This window comes from Hibiscus syriacus, unplaced genomic scaffold (genome assembly GCF_006381635.1).
Source record: "Hibiscus syriacus cultivar Baekdansim isolate YM2019G1 unplaced genomic scaffold, ASM638163v2 tig00112968_pilon, whole genome shotgun sequence".
NCBI lineage: Eukaryota > Viridiplantae > Streptophyta > Magnoliopsida > Malvales > Malvaceae > Hibiscus > Hibiscus syriacus.
The window spans coordinates 1-17,251 of NW_024063428.1; positions in this window are offsets into that span (position 1 = coordinate 1).

Consider the following 17,251-nt stretch of genomic DNA (forward strand, 5'->3'; position numbering starts at 1 on the left):
CATTCTGATAATAATGGTATCGATACCTTCCTCACATTATCGATACCCACTTCTAGTATCGATACTCTTACATCAATATCGATACTTCCAGCTGATTCTTCTCATTTTAGCCTATAGTATCGGTATTGTTCTAACAGTACCAATACCCTATGCCCAGATTTCCAGTTTTACACCGATTATTATACAAATGGGGTCAAATTTCGTTATGTTTACACCCAACAGTACTCTTAAACTCTTATTTACCTATTCATACTGACTTTCCTTTATTTAACTTCTTAAAAACTTAACATTCTCAAGAACATTTCAAAATAAAAATCACACCACTTTTCCTAACTTGTTTTAAACCCATCCAATGCTTCTAATATCTTATTTACATATTTGACAAGTCAAATACTAACAAACATCATTAAAAACTCATTTTCTAACATAACACTCAAAAACCCATTTTATTCAATCTCTATTATCTCATCCATAACTTAGTTTGATTCCATTTATCTTCTTAATCTTATATACTCAATGCTTCAAAAACCAACCAAAAACGAAAGAATAAACTATTAAATTGAAAACCTTTAACTACGGAGGAGGGATTTTTCCACGGAAGGAGAAGAAAAGAATGATAGCTTTTAGATCCCTTAAATTTCCCCTTTTCTTTACTTTAATACTCACTAAAGAAAATAAATTTTAAATTTATTCTCCTAAAAGACTAAAATTCCTTTTACTTATCCTTTATTACACTTTAGTCTAAACACTAATCTAAATCATTTCTCTCTTTTATCACTTAGTCAATAAATCCTCAAATTTAAATTTTTTCAATAAAGTCTTTAATTCGATTTGGGGTATTACAAAAGTATGTTACCTCACTCCAAAGTGCTAGAATTCACTTCTAGCTCTCCCAAGTATTAGTTTATCCTTGTTCTTTAATCTGAATGTCTCTCACACTTATTTAGCTAATCATACAAGTAAAGAAATAACTCTCTTGAGACTTGAAATGAGCTACATATGAATTAGATGCTAGAAATCAGATTAAAATAAGTGGTTTAGCTTAAAGATTTCAAAATCCTTCTAAAATCCACCAAGGCCAATTGCCAATTAAGAAGAAGTAGAGCTTGAATTAAGATATAGGGTGTAGATTACCACCATTACTTTTGTAAATCTAGATTAGGAATACATGACAATACAAGTTTTCCTTTATTATTACAAAGCTAGAAGGAGAAAAGAGATATGAAAAGACGAAGAACACAAGTTAGAGAGAAAAAATGAGAAGGGTATTTCAACTTTTTATTTCGTCATGCCCAATACATCATCCCGATAAATGTGACTTGGTATTTGAAATATTCAAGGGTCTAATTACCTTCTTGATCCTCATTCTTTGTTTATAACTAAAAATGTATCCTTTTAGGCTATTTGAATTATCATCAAATTAGCTCAACATAGCCCAATCACTTGAATATCACCAACCTATATATGTAGACCTCTTGGGTCAACTCAATATTGTTGACTTAAATATTGGGTGTTACGGGCAACTCCTACAATTGTTAGTTAAGTAGTGTGTGCTTAAATATACTTAGAAACTTACCATTTTGAGGTTACCTTAGGTGTTATTATGTGTGATAAATAGTCATGTCGAAAGCATTCAACACTTATTGTATGATCCTCTTTTGTATGTGGTGACAATGATACTTGATGAAGGTACTAACGAGCCTCTCTATCCATATGTTTAGGCCTCTAATTTAACTATAGTTTTATTAGGGTAGATAGAGTGCATTTTCTCGTCCCTATTTCTAGAAAGGGGTTTTGCTCTGCATTCAAAATTGTAGCTCTTTTTGTAATCATAAGCCAAAAATAACAAAGTACGTTGGGGAAGATTTTAGGAAGAGAATATGGTAATATTGGTTATTTTGTCTTTAGGGGTTCATTTTGATTTATTCTTTTTTTGATAAGAGGTGTTCTATACTGACTGCACCAATTAATAATGAGAACAAACGAGTCACAAGGGATATAGGCAGTTCACCCCTTCTGTTTGGTCGAAAAGTCACAATGAATGTCGAAGTACTTTTTCTTAATAAGGAGGAAGCAAAGTGATGAATGAAGTCAAAAGGGTTTCACCCCCCATTTCTTACTCTTGGTCAATAAGTTTTATAATTACTCTTAGAGTTAGTGTCAGGTGTAAGATTTTTATGGATAAATGTATATGGTCAACTGATAATAGATTTAGCTCTGGTAGGTAGCATAGGCCTGTCAAATGTTATGTCAAGAGATCACAACTTCTCGAGGGACGTTGAGTGTTTGAGTCTCTTTCCCTAGAGATTCTCTCTAGGGATCTTGGCTGTGGAAGGGTTCTCTGCAGGCTTTGAAGTGTAAAGACGATATGTAGAGGATGTTTGGTGAAGGCATAAAACAAATCTTACTTACACATGCAAAAAAATTAAAAAAATATATATGTACATCTTATATAATTAAATAAACTAGTTTACATTGAAACCAATATATATCATACCAAACATAAGAAAAATAAAAGAAATGAATTAAATTTCTTTAAAAAAAAGAGAGAGAAAGAATAAATGGAAGATAAAATACTCTTTGATTTTGATCTTGTGATCAGAAATAGTTGAGGCATGTCGCAACATAGTTTCCTTAAGAAATATTTCAGTCTTCCTTTAGTGCTCGAGTTTGTTGATCATATGTCTCCATGATACAACAATTTATTATTGCTACAGTAGCACATCTACAAAGATCACAAATGATCCTTACCTTCTACTATCACCGACTAGAGGAAGAGAAAAATTTTCCAAGATAAGAGAAGACTTGAAATCTGAGATGAAAAGTTATTCAAAATTCAACTTGTGAAACTTGAAAAAAAATTGTAACTTGTTCTTAACCTAAAAGGTTAACTCACTATTTATAAGCGATTTTCAAGAGAGTTGTACCCAACTAGATATCTTTTAATATCAAAAGATAAACAGATAATTATATCTTTTAGATTTGAAATATTAATAAGATATACACTCTTTTTATCATTAAAACTTAATTAGATAGTATTTTAATTTGAAATGTACAAAAGTATATAATTAACTTTAATATTCAAAGTTAAAAATATAAAAAAATATTTGTTTAAATTGATATATTCAAAGAGTAGTTATCCTACTAAAAATGGTTGTCCCTTTTTCCCATATATATGGGGTTAGGGGAGGTAAGATAGTAGGCTACCCCCAACACTAGGTTGAGAGCAGCTTCGTAAGAGACCTCCGAATTATGAAATGCCTCCGTGGGACTTTGAATTTAATATAAATATTAAATCCATCAATGTAATACACCCTTTTTCCAATAATCCCCCACATGAATGAAATTCATGATTAATAAAAAAACATTTGGCTCGGTGTGGTGATAGCTTGTATGATCGATAGTTGTATAGAATAGGTAGGTTCCTCCTTTGAACCTTCCCTTGTGACAGTATTTACTTTACCGGATAAACAGTAGACGCGATGTCCATTAAATGTTCTATTGTTTGTGTAAACGATGACAAACTTCACACAACTACCCATTTAACAAGAATTTATTTTTCATGGGTATGTCCTTAAACCATGGACTTCGCTTAGTTTTGTAAGAGTTTGAAAGAACTATGTCCAAGTCTACTTAAAGCAACCCACTTTACTCTTACATAGGTGAATTATGTTGTTCAACTCACTGCAGAACACAGTGACCATTAAAAGCTTTTTGCTTAGCTTATACCACTTTGATCACTATTTAGATCATAGGAATGGACTTCAAATAAGAAAACACAGTGATCGTACATGGGTTATGCAATTAGGTTGTCCCTTTGAACCTAGACCTTGGGATCTTCAATCAACAAGGTATAATTTTCCTTCACATACTGCCTTTAAATTTCATTGGGTTTAGTCACATTCCTTTACATGCTATCTCAACTTGATCTTGATTAGCCCTTTGGTTAGCAGATCCATCATATTATCCTTTGATCTTACAAAATTAACAGAGATAACTCTATTTGAGATTAGTTGTCTATGGTATTATGTCGACGACAGATATGTCTCAACTTACCATTATAATTGAAATTCTATATATTCACAGTATGCATATACCTTGGACACATGTTTCATCCATTCAAGAATATCCTCCAAGAAATTCCAAAGCCATTTAGATTATTCTCCAAACTTATATAGAGCTATAAACTCATATTCTATTATGAATTTGGTTATAATGTTTCTTATGAATTTTCATAACATGGCTTCTCCTCCCAATGTGAAGCATATTAACTTGTATTATTGACATCTTGAATATCCAATTCCAACTAGAATTTGTCTATCCTTTTAATATTGTAGGATAGTCAAATAAAATGCAATCCATCATTTAGGTTTATTTAATTGTTATGGTAGTATGAACATTACCTTCTCAAGACACCCCTACATGTTTAAGTGTTTGTGTGACACAGGTTTTCAACCTTTTCATAACTCATATGGTGTCTTTCGATTTTCCTTTTCTAGGATCTTATTTAAAAGGTTATTAGTTAACAAAATAACTTCGCTTTACCCTACATGTTTGTGATAAGCTAGAACTTCTTAGCATTGCGTTCATTATTTCCCTTAAAGTTTAATTCTTTTCCTTTCCTATATCCATTTATTTTTGGAGAGTATAGTGACGTCACTTAATGAATAATATCATGTTGTACACAATGGTTTGACATATTCACCATCACAATCACTTCTTACCATCTTAGTTTATAAAAAAAATATTCTTTATAACTTTTCTTTTTCTCTTTTAGCAAATACACATAACAATACTTTTGCTATCATCAATGGAGGTAATGAAATATTTATTCTCCCTTGTGTCATTTATACAGATTTTAAGAATTTGACCACCAAAAATTTCCTTAGTGTTAGCATTTTCCATTTCATATCTATGGTTCAATGTTATCCATAATTCTTTTATGGATATTGTGTAATGCATCTGATAATACATTCATGATGTATTTCCAATATAGAAAGTCATAATACTTCCAAATAGTAGTGAACGTGGTAACAATGTTTACAACATCCTCTCTAGTGATAGGAGGATCATCCGATATTTGATCATATTCAACATGATTAAATAAAACAACATCTTAGGCTGTCATATCTTGAAATTCTATCCATAGAATTTTACAAGTTTCTTGTAGTGGCTTAAAACCATCAACACCATTGAAATTTAATTCAAAGTTTGAGTAGGAACTAACGTTCCAAATCACGAATTAGTTTAATCAATGATATTACCCATTATTTCATTTAACGCGAAATTAATAATTCCAACAATAAACCAAAATTAAATTTTGATTTATTCAATCAACAGAATTTAGTCATGAAATAAAATTTTGAAAAAAATCAATAATAGAGTTGTTAATTTTCAACAATTTCTATTAATAGAAATCAAAAAATTCTATTACGTGACAAAATTAAAATCTCAATTGATTTCAAATACGAAATCAAAATCCCAATACACAGAAAATTAATTATCATATATTTTTTATTTTGTTATCAAACATAATCAATATTCTGAAATGAAATCGTAATCACATTTACTTTCATGAAAATTTCCGTTGTATAGATTTGTCTATTTTTAGATTTTAGCAAACCCGTTAAGACGGCAAAAAATCTTGGAACAAATTTTTTACTATCTCGTTTTTCCTACAATTCTAAATTATCTCATATTAAGAAAGATAGAAGATGAATTAATATTTCTTAAGATTGTTAGCCGAAGTAACAATCCAAGAAGAAGTTCAAACCTGAGAAAAATAAAAGAAAGAAATTAAATTTCTTTTAAAATAACAGATAACAAATGGAAGATAAAATACTCTTTAATTTTTATCTTGAGATCGGAAACAATCGAAGCCTTTCGCTACACATTTTCCTAAGATAGATTTTTTGTCACTCCTTTGGTGCTTGAGTTTGTTGGCCATCTATCTCCCAGTATACAACAACTTATGATAGACTACAATAGCACATTTGTAGAGATCACGAACGATCCTTGCCCATCGACTATTTCTAAGAAAAGAGAAGTTCTTAAAATATGAGATGGAAACTTATTCATAATTCAACTTGTTAAACTTGGAAAAAAAACATGTAACGTGTGTTTGACCTAGCAGGTTAACTCACTATTTATAGGGGATTTTCAAGAGAGTTTTACTCCAGCTAGATGTCTTTTAATATAAAAAGAAACTGATAAATATATCTTTTAAATTTAAAATATTAACAAAATATACACTTCATTTACCATTCAAACATAAGTAAATATTATTTTAATTTGAAATATATAAAATTATAAAATTATCTTTAATATTCAAAGTTAAAAGATAATAAATATCTTTTTAAATTGACATTTCAAAGTAATTATCCTACTAATATTCAACTTAAATAATATCTTTTAATTTGCAATATTTAAAAATACTTTGCATTTAATATAAATATTAAATCCATCAATGTAATTCACAATTTTTTCCAACAATACCCCACATGAATGAAATTGATGGTTTAATCAAAAACAATTTGGCTAATTGTTATGATAGCCTCTACGATCAATAGTTGAATAAGACAGGTATGTGTCCTCCTTTGAACCTTCCCTTGTGACAGTATATTTACTTTACATGCTAAACAACAGACATGATATCCTTGAATTATTCTGTCGTTTGTGTAAACAACGACATACTTCGCACAACTACCCATTTGACATGAATTTAGTTCTCATGTGTATGTCCTTAAAGCTATGGACATCCACCTAGTTTTGTAAGAGTTTGAAAGAAATATGTTCAATAGTCTCCTTGAAGTGGCCCTACTTTACTCTCACATAGGTGACTTATGTTGCTCGACTCACTACAACACACAATGGCCATTAAAAGCTTTTTGCTTAGCTTATAGCACTTTGATCACTATTTAGATCATAGGAATGGATTTGGGATAAGAAACACATAGTGATCATACATAATTTATGCAATTAGGTAGTCCCTTTGAACATATACCTTGGGATACACGGTATGGTTTTCCTTGACATATCGCCTTTAAATTTCATGGGCTTTAGACATATTCCTTTAGATGTTTGATCAACTTGATCTCGATTTAACCCTATGGTTAGTAGATCAATAATGTTATCATTTGATCTTACAAAATTAACAGATAACTCCATTTTAGATCAGTTGTCTATGGTATTATGTCAACGACACATATGTCTCAACCTACCATTATACTTGAAATTCTATGTTAGTCACAATATATGCATACCATGCAAAAATGTTTTGGACGTTCAAGAATATCCTCCAAGAAATTTCAAAGCCATTTAGCTTATTCTCTAAACTTATCTACAGCTATAAACTCATATTCAATTATGAATCTAGTTATAACTATTTTCTTAAGGATTTCCATAACATTGTTTCTCCTCCCAATGTGAAACATATTAACTTGTATTGTTGATATCTTGAATATCAAATTCCAACTAGTATTTGTCTATCCTTTTAAGATTGTAGGATGGTCAAATAAAATGCAATCCATCATTTAGGACCCTTTTAATTTGTTATGGTAATAAGATTATTACCTTCTCAAGACACCCCCACATTTGTAAATGTTTGTGTGAAACATGTTTTCAACCTTTTCATAACTCATATGGTGTCTTTTCATTTTCCTTTCCTAGGGGCCTTATTTAAAAGGTTATTAGTTAACAGAACAACTTCACTCTCCCCTACATGTTCTGTGATAACCTAGAACTTTTTAGGATTGCGTTCACTATTTCTTTTAAGGTTTAATTCTTCCGCTTTTCTAGATCCATTTATTTTTGGATAGTATAGTAATGTCAGTTCATGAAAAATATCATGTTGTACACTATGGTTTGACATATTCACCATCACTATCACTTCTTACCATCTTAGTTTATAGAAAAAAAATTCGCTGTAACTTTTTTTTTGTTCTTTTAGAAAATATACATAACAATACTTTTTCTATCATCAATGGAGGTAATGAAATATTTATTCTTCCTCATGCCATTTTTATGAATTTTAAGAATTTGAACACTAAAAGTTTTCTTTGTGTTGTCATCTTTCATTTTGTTTTTATGGTTCAATATTATCCATAACTATTTTATGTATATTGTACACCTTTTATAACGTATTCGATAATACAAAAATTATGTATTTCCAATATAGAAAGTCATAATACTTCCAAATAGTAGTGAATCTGGTAACAGTGTTTACCTCATTCTCTCTAATGATAGGAGAATAATCCGATATTTGATTAAATTCAACATGACGAAATAAAACAATATCTTACATTGTCATATCTTGAAATTATATCCATAAACTTTTACAAGTTTATAGTTGTGGCTTACAACCATCAACACCCTTGAATTTTAATTCAAAGTTTGAGTAGGAACTAACGTCCCAAATCACGAATTAGGTGAACCACTGATATTACCCATTATTTTGTTTACGCGAAATTTATAATTCCAAAACCAAATTTAAATTTTGCATTATTCAATCAACGGAATTTAGTCATGAACTAAAATTTTGAAACATATTAGTAATAGAGTTGTTACTTTCCAACGATTTCTATTAATAAAATCAAATAATTTTGTTACTTGACAAAATTAAAATATCAATTTATTTCAAATATGAAATCAAAGATCCCAATAAACAGAAAATTTATTCTCGTTGATTTTCGATTTTGTTATCAGATAGAATCAATATTTTGAAACTAAATCAGTAATCATTGTTACTTTCACGAAAATCTCTGTTATACAGATTTGTCCACTTTAAGATTTTTGTAAACCAGTTAAGATGGCAGAATAAATCATGAAACAAATTTTTTTTACTATCTCATTTTTTCCACAATTTTGAATTATCTTGGATTAAGAAAGGTAGAAGATGAAATAATCTTTCTTAAGATTGGTAACCAAAATAAAGTCCGAGAAGAAATATGAACCTGAGAAAAATAAAAGAAAGAAATTAAATTTATTAAAAGATAACAAATGGAAGATAAAATACTCTTTAATTTTGACTTGTGATCAGAAACAGTTGAAGCCTTTCGCTACATAGTTTCCTAAGGTAGATTTTCGCCACTCCTTTGGTGCTTGAGTTTGTTGGTCATCTGTCTCCTAGGATACAACAACTTATGATCATCTATAATAACAAATTTTCATAGATCACGAACGATCCTTACCACCGACTATCATTGGAAAACTAGAGGAAGAGAAATTTTTCCAAGATAAGGGAAGTTCTTGAAATCTGAGATGGAAACTTATTTAGAATTCAACTTGTGGAACTTGAAAAAAACTTGTAACTTGTGTTTGACCTGGCAGGTTAACTCACTATTTATAGGGGATTTTCAAGAGAGTTTTACTCCAACTAGATGTCTTTTAATATAAAAAGTAAACTAATAAATACACCTTTTAGATTTGAAATATTAACAAGATATACACTACTTTTATCATTCAAACTTTAGATGTTATTTTAATTTGAAATATACAAAATTATATTGTTATCTTTAATATTCAAATTTAAAAAGATAACAAATAATGTTTTAAGTTGACATATTCAAAGAGTAATTAGCCTACTACTATTCAAATTAAATAATATCTTTTAATTTGAATTATTTAAAAATACTTTGCATTTAATGTAAATATTAAATCAATCAAATGTAATTCATCATTTTTTCCAACAATCCCCCACTTGAATAAAATTGATGAGTTAATAAAAACAGTTTGCCTCGATGTGGTGATAGCCTCTATATTTGATAGTTGCATAAGATAGGTAGGTGTCCTCCTTTGAACCTTCCATTATGATAGTATATTTACTTTACTAGCTAAACAATAGACGCGATGTCCTTGAACTATTCTATCATTTGTGTAAACTATGACATACCTCGTACAACTACCCATTTGACAACAATTTAGTTCCTATAGGTATGTCCTTAAAGCCATGGACATCCACCTGGTTTTGTAAGAGTTTGAAAGAACTATGTCCATTAGACTACTTAAAGCAACCCCACTTCGCTCTCACATAGGTAACTTATGTTGCTCGGCACACCGTAGTACACAATGGTCACTTAAAGCTTCTTGCTTAGCTTATACCACTTTGATCACATCATTTGAATGGACTTAGGATAAGAAACACCCACAGTGATCATACACAGGTTATGCAATTAGGTTATCCCTTTTAAACTAGATCTTAGGATCTCCAATCAACAAAGTAGTGTTTTCCTTCATATATCACCTTTAAATTTCAGGTTTTAGTCACATTCCTTTAGATGTTCTCTCAACTTGATCTTGATTTAACCCTTTGGTTAGTGGATCCATAATGTTATCCTTTGATCTTTCAAAATCAACAGAGATAAACTCCATTTGAGATAAGTTGTCTATGGTATTACGTGGATGATATGTCTTGACTTACCATTATACTTGAAATTCTATGCTAGTCATAGTATATGCATACAGTGGACCCATGTTTCATCCATTCAAGAATATCCTCTAAGAAATTCCTAAGCAATTTAGCTTATTCTCCAAACTTATCTAGAGCTATAAACTCAGATTCCATTATGAATTTGGTTATAACCATTTTCTTAAGGTTTCCATAACATGGTTTCTCCTCCCAATATGAAACATATTAACATGTGGCATTGATATCTTGAATATCAAATTCCAGCTAGCATCGGTCTATCTTTTTAAGATTGTAGGATAGTCAAATAAAATGCAAGCCATCATTTAGGATATATTTTTATTTGTTATGGTAATATGACCATTACCTTCTCAAGACACCCCACATTTTTAAGTGTTTGTGTGACACAGGTTTTCAATATTTTCATAACTTATATGGTGTATTGTCATTTTCCTTTCCTAGAGAGCTTATTTAAAAGGTTATTAGTTAACATAACATCTTCTCTCCCCCCTATATGTTCTATGATAACCCATAACTTTTAGCATTACGTTCATTATTTCCTTTAAGGTTTAGTTCATTCATTTTCTTAACTCCATTTACTTTTAGAGAGTATAGTGATGTCACTTCATGAATAATATCATGTTGTACACAATGGTTTGACAATTTCACCATCACTATCACTTTTTACCATCTTGGTTTATAGAAAAAAATTTTTTGTAACTTTACTTTTACGATTTTAGCAAATACATATAACAATACTTTTGCTATCATCAATAGAGGTAATGAAATATTTATTAGTAATGAAATGTTTTTTCTCCCGCATTGTGCCATTATTATGAGTTTTAAGAATTTGACCACTACATATTTCCTTAGGGTTAGCATCTTTCATTTCGTATCTATGGTCTAATGTTATCCATAATTCTTTTATCAATATTGTACACCTCATATATTGTATTAGATAATACATTCATGATGTATTTCCAAAATAGAAAGCCATAAAACTTTTATATAGTAGCGAATGTGGTAACAACGTTTACCTCATCATCTCTAATGATAGGTGCATCATCTGATATTTGATCAAATTCAACATGACTAATGCCGTGTAAAATGCTATAGCAATAACACAAGTGCATGTGTCACAAATCAAGTAATAAAAGTGGTAACAGTTAAGTTACGAGTATCGATCCCACAAAGAGCAGATGGTTTTCAATAGAGTTTAAAAATAGAGAAATGTTGATCGATTTCTTTACGGCGAGAAAATAAAATCAAAATATAAAACTTTAGTTCATGCTACAACATTACAGAGAGCTACAAGTCAGCTATTGAATGGAAATTGGAAGTATTAAGGGATTTAAGTTTCAAACAACAATGAATATGATTTTTATTCTTGTAGTAATGATTAAAACCTATTTAATCACTTTAATAACTTTCATAAATCAAAGATCCAACATTTTAACAAGGCTAATGCTAGGCTGCCTACCACTATCAGTATGCACAATGCTACTCAGCATAAACTAGGCTATCAAAATTAGATGGTAAGTTAAAATAATCTATTTCTATAAGTATTTAAAATAATCATTCATTGATTACAAATATTTCTACTCATAATCTAATCATCCAAGCTCATAGAAACAGAACCATAGTAGTATAAAATCATAAATCCAAAATATTATCCAATACAAATTTAATATTATTCAACACTCCTTTCTCTCGATGAGATGCTCGAACAGTGATCGGTTAAAGACCGATGCTACTCGGTGAGCTCCCATTTTGTTTTAGCAATCTTTGATAGAAGGATTAGGCTTCCATCGGGTGAAGAAAACGGTGGTAGAAGTGTATATTTTTTCTCAAAATGTTATGTACTCGATGTTTGTTTCTTACATGAACAGGTTAGTACTCTATTTATAGGTGAAGAGGAAATTTGATCCCCTAATGGTTTGTTGCCACGTTTCAGATAGGATCTAGCCCTTTTGACAATTGTCCCATCTAGAGAATTTCATAATAGCCAGCTAAGTCAATGGATGCTTCACAACATTGGGATACTCCATAGAATTGAAATGCTACATCAGCTTCAATTGGATGCTACACAGCATTTCCTGCAATGCTATAGTGTTAGTGCACAATTTCAATATTAAAATTCATTTTTATCCCAAAGCAACCCATAAAAGATAAACATGAAGAATCATAAGAACTAATTAAAACTAATCCTAAAATGATCCTGAAAATGCTTAAGATCAAACTAAATTTAGGCTAAAAGTGCTCTAAAAGGTAACTCTTTTGGAGAGTTATCACACCCCCAAACCCGAGTCTTTGCTTGCCCTCAAGTAAAACATGCATGAACTATCTAATCCTATAGCAATGCCAAAGAATAAATTCTAGAAATCAACGTAGCAGGTAAGTTTCTATTTCAACCCTCAACTAATGATCTACAGCATAGTTATAATCTCAAATAAGGGAAATGCAGTTTCCTTGTTTCAAAATCAGAATCCTCAGAGTGTAGTGTGTGAGATATAAGTGTATCAATACTTAGCTAAGTTAGAAAAGTTTTCACCTACTCTATTATAGATATTAAATGCTACGGCAATGTTTCCTCATCAGTGTTGGAAATCCAACTTATTGCTCTCACTATGTTGGACCTATTAACAGCATTACCAACTTTATTTCCCAATTTTTTTAACAACGATGTATCATCTAATAAAGATAAGAGTTTTACAGCTTGAAGATTTCTAAATTTTCTAAGTATTGGAAACATACAACTAAGTGTAAATAAAAGTTTTAAGGATCTAGTTTCGAAAAAAATTCCAAAGCATTCCCTATAGCATTTCATACCAAGTCATAATCATCATCAGGCATTATTAAAATTCCCTTACAAACTTTATTAATTTCTAAAAAAATATCCTTAGGCATTAATAATGCAACTCTATATGCAGCAATACTTCTTAAATGCACAATGCAACATAACCTAAATACAAGTTCACATTGCAACACACCCCTAAACTAAGGGATACATTATCCTCAATGCATTTCTTGATCCACTGAGAATCAACTTCAGTTGTACCCTTTCCTCGCAGGTTCTCACTGCTGACATGGTCCTCCTCTTCTTTAGATTTCTCACTGCTGGCATGCTAAACCTAAGGGGTGTATTGTCCTCAATGCATTTCAGCATCAAAACAACGACAAGTAAACTTACAAGACAATAAAACTAAATAAAGGAAATTAAAAGAAAGGGAAGAAATACTTCCCTAAGTGGGCTTGCGTGAGCTTTTTTGTGGGCTGAATAGATCTGTGCGTAGACACTTGGCAGTGGTTTTAGGCTTCACCGAGCTCTTTCGCTTCTGAATAGCTGATGCTAAAACATCCTTAGTAGCATCAGATGTTGGATATTTGGATGTTGTAGCATCTGATTGTTTATTTGTAGTAATATTTGTATTCTTTAGAATAGTGGCTTGTCAAAAGTGTTCTTCGATTGCCTTACCGAAGCTAGCTTTTGAATAGCTACGATAACATTCAAATCACCTGATCCGCTGAGCATCAACTTCAGCAGTACCCTTATCTCGTAGCTTCTTGTTGCTGACTTGGTCCTCCTCTTCTTCAGATTCCTCGTCATTTGGAAGAACTTTAGTGGAGTTCCCCAAATCCTCCTTAGTCTCACATTGTGTGTCTTCTTCCTCTTCTTCAAATTCTTCCTGAACTTATTATGGTTTATCAACTATAGCCAATGGTTCAATGTCATCTACAGGCTATGTGATATGGATCTCTTTAGTGCTTGTTGAATTATGTCTTGCATCGGGCATTGGTGCTTGCATTAAATCTTCCAAATAACGGCTGGAAAAGTTGGAAACAAACTCTCGGGCTCATTAAACAACTTGGAAAACATTTATTTTATTGCTAAGTCACGTTACTTAGCATAAATATAATATTGAGTTTGAGCGTTGTGCATTTGAGATTGGTTTTGCAGAGTGGCTTAGCAGCGACATAAGTTGGTCTTATGTAGCACCAACCAAAATTATATCCTTATTTAAGTCATCGATCTGTTCATTGGTGATAGTCAGGTATTGCTCTGTAGCTTTTGGAAAAGATAAAGCAGAAGGAGGCTCATTCAGGTCTAAATGTTCCTTTAAAAAAGTTCTACGTATTACAGCCGAGGTGATTGGACTTCGGTTCTTTAAACTCTGTGTTGAATTATGTTTTAATATAACAAATTAAAGGCAAAATGTTTTTTGGACTTGAATTGAATTTATTCAAAGTTTTAAAAAGGTTTCAAAAATAATTCAAAGTCCAATAAATTTGGATTTGAGCAAAAATGCTAAAGTGTACCGATACACTCCTACAGTGTATCCATACACTCTGTGACTACTCAAACACCGAATGTAATTAGTGTATCGAAACACCAGCAGTGTACCCATACACTGTGTACTGATACACTCTGTAGTGTATCCATACTCTCTGGCTACAATGGCTAGTAACGACTAGTTTATTTGAATTTAATGATAGTGTATTGATACACTATGAAGGTGTACCGATACACCCTATTATGGGCAACCTATTTTTGCAGAAAAAGAATCCCCAAATGGCTCTAAAACATCCCTAATGGCTAGATACAACTTCAAACACATTTCAAGCAATAAATACAAGCTAAGAACACTTGAAGAAGTAAGAGAACAACTATCCAAGCAATCAAACACAAGAGAAGAGTTTTTCAATCTTATTTCATCTTTCTCTTGTAAATATTTTATTCTTGTAAGCTTAATTCTTATCACCTACCTTAGATAGGTTTTCTTGTTTACATTTCCTTTCATTGTAAAGGGGTTTTGGTTCTAGCTTAGCCTACTAAAAGATAGGGAAAGGTTCTAGTTTAGCCCGTGAAAACTAGGGAGTTTGTAAAGGTTATCTATTTGCCTTGAAAAATAAAGAACAAATTAGTGAATTTGTTGAAAATCCTTGGTGAGGAGCTAAGCTAGTGGATGTAGAATTGGTTGAGAATTCGAACCACTATAAATTGTTGTGCAAATTTTCTATCTTTCAATCTCCTTACTCCCTAAACACAAAAACCATTATGACCCCTCTTTGTAAACCGATTAGGTTATCGATTTGAGCTTCCAAAAATCCCAACAATTGGTATCAGAGCTTAACTCATTAAAAGGCTTAACATCCCTGAGACGATCCTCGAAGAAGGTCTACCAATTTTCGACGCAACTGACAAAAAGATGGCTCCATACTTTGGTGCCTATTACATTGAAGATTCACCTATTATGAATTCACAACCGATCAACAAGCCACCCTTCTTTAATGGAGCAAATTATGCTCATTGGAAGAATAAGATGATGTACTTTATTTGAGCCTATGATCTAGAGCTTGGAAATCAATCATAAATGGTTACTTCACTCCACCCGGTGAATACGACAATTGGAGTAATGAGGAGAAGAAAAAGTTCCAGCTTAATTCTAAGGCAATCCATATTCTTCTTTGTGCTTTAGGCCCAAATGAATATAGAAGAATCTATTATTTTTCCAATGCCAAAGAGATTTTGGATAAGCTCCAAGTCACTCATGAAACAACCGACGAAGTGAGGGAATCAAAGAAAAGTCTTCTCAACCATAGCTACGAGAACTTCAAGATGAAACCCGATGAAGACACCAAAGTTATGACAGATAAATTTTTCGTTATTGTCAAAGGTCTCAGGGGATTTGGAGAAGTAATCCCTAATGAGAAGCTTGTAAGGAATATGATCTACTCTCTTCCAAGTTCATGAAAATCGAAGAAGACCACCATTATTGAAGCTAGAGACCTAAAGTCTCTCACTCTCGATGAATTGATTGGTTCTCTTCTCACTCATAAGATGATGTTAAAGGAAGGGAAGAAATGAATAGAAGAAAAACAAGAAGAACAATAAGGAGGTAGACATTGCCTTTAAATCCACCAATGAAAGCTGTCAAGATTCAAATGATGAGGTGGATGAAGATACTGATGAACAAGAAGATGATATGGTCAAGCTCTTAAAAGAGTTAAAGAGATTCATGACTTCCAAGGTATTAAAACATGAATCAACCAAGAAGAAGAGTCCCCCGATGTGCTTCAAATGTCAAAGAATGGGGCATGTCAAGTATGATTGTCCCCTTCTAAGAAAGAAGGGATCATCTAAGAAAAAGGCATATGTGGCAGCTTGGAGTGATGAAGATGACTCCAATGATGATGAAGTAGTCAACCTATGCGTAATGGCCACTCATGAAGAACTCGAGGTATCTTCTAACTCAAATGAATTTAATTCATTTACTTTTGATGAGTTACAAGATGCTTATAATAGGTTGTATTTGGATTTGAGACCATGAATTCCAAATATACAAAATTAATTTCAAAACTCAAAATTGAAAATAAATCAATTTTGAAAGCTAGAGTTGATTTTGAAAATCAAAATGAAATTTTGAAAAATGATTTAGAGCTTTCAAAAATAAAAATAAATGATTTAGAAAAAGTAAATTTTGATTTCAAAGTTAAGCTTGAAAGCATACCAAAACAAAAAGAATTAATTTCTAAAAATAACCTATTATGTTTAGAAATGACAAAATGCTCACATTGTCATTTTCATGGTCATAAGGAACATACTTGTCCTTTGAAGAAATGAAAACGTTTTAAAATTAGACAAGTATGGGTTCCGAAAGGAACAAGGGACATTGAAACTAATGTTCAAGGATCCAAAGCAATTTGGATACTAAAATCTACTTAAATGTCTCTTGTAGGTTTGTGGGAGCAATAGTGATGAAAGTGATGATGTTCAAGATGCTCTAGCCACATATGAAAAAGGAATGGGTAACCTCTAAGCTTAATGCTTTAGATTTTGATTATTTGGTT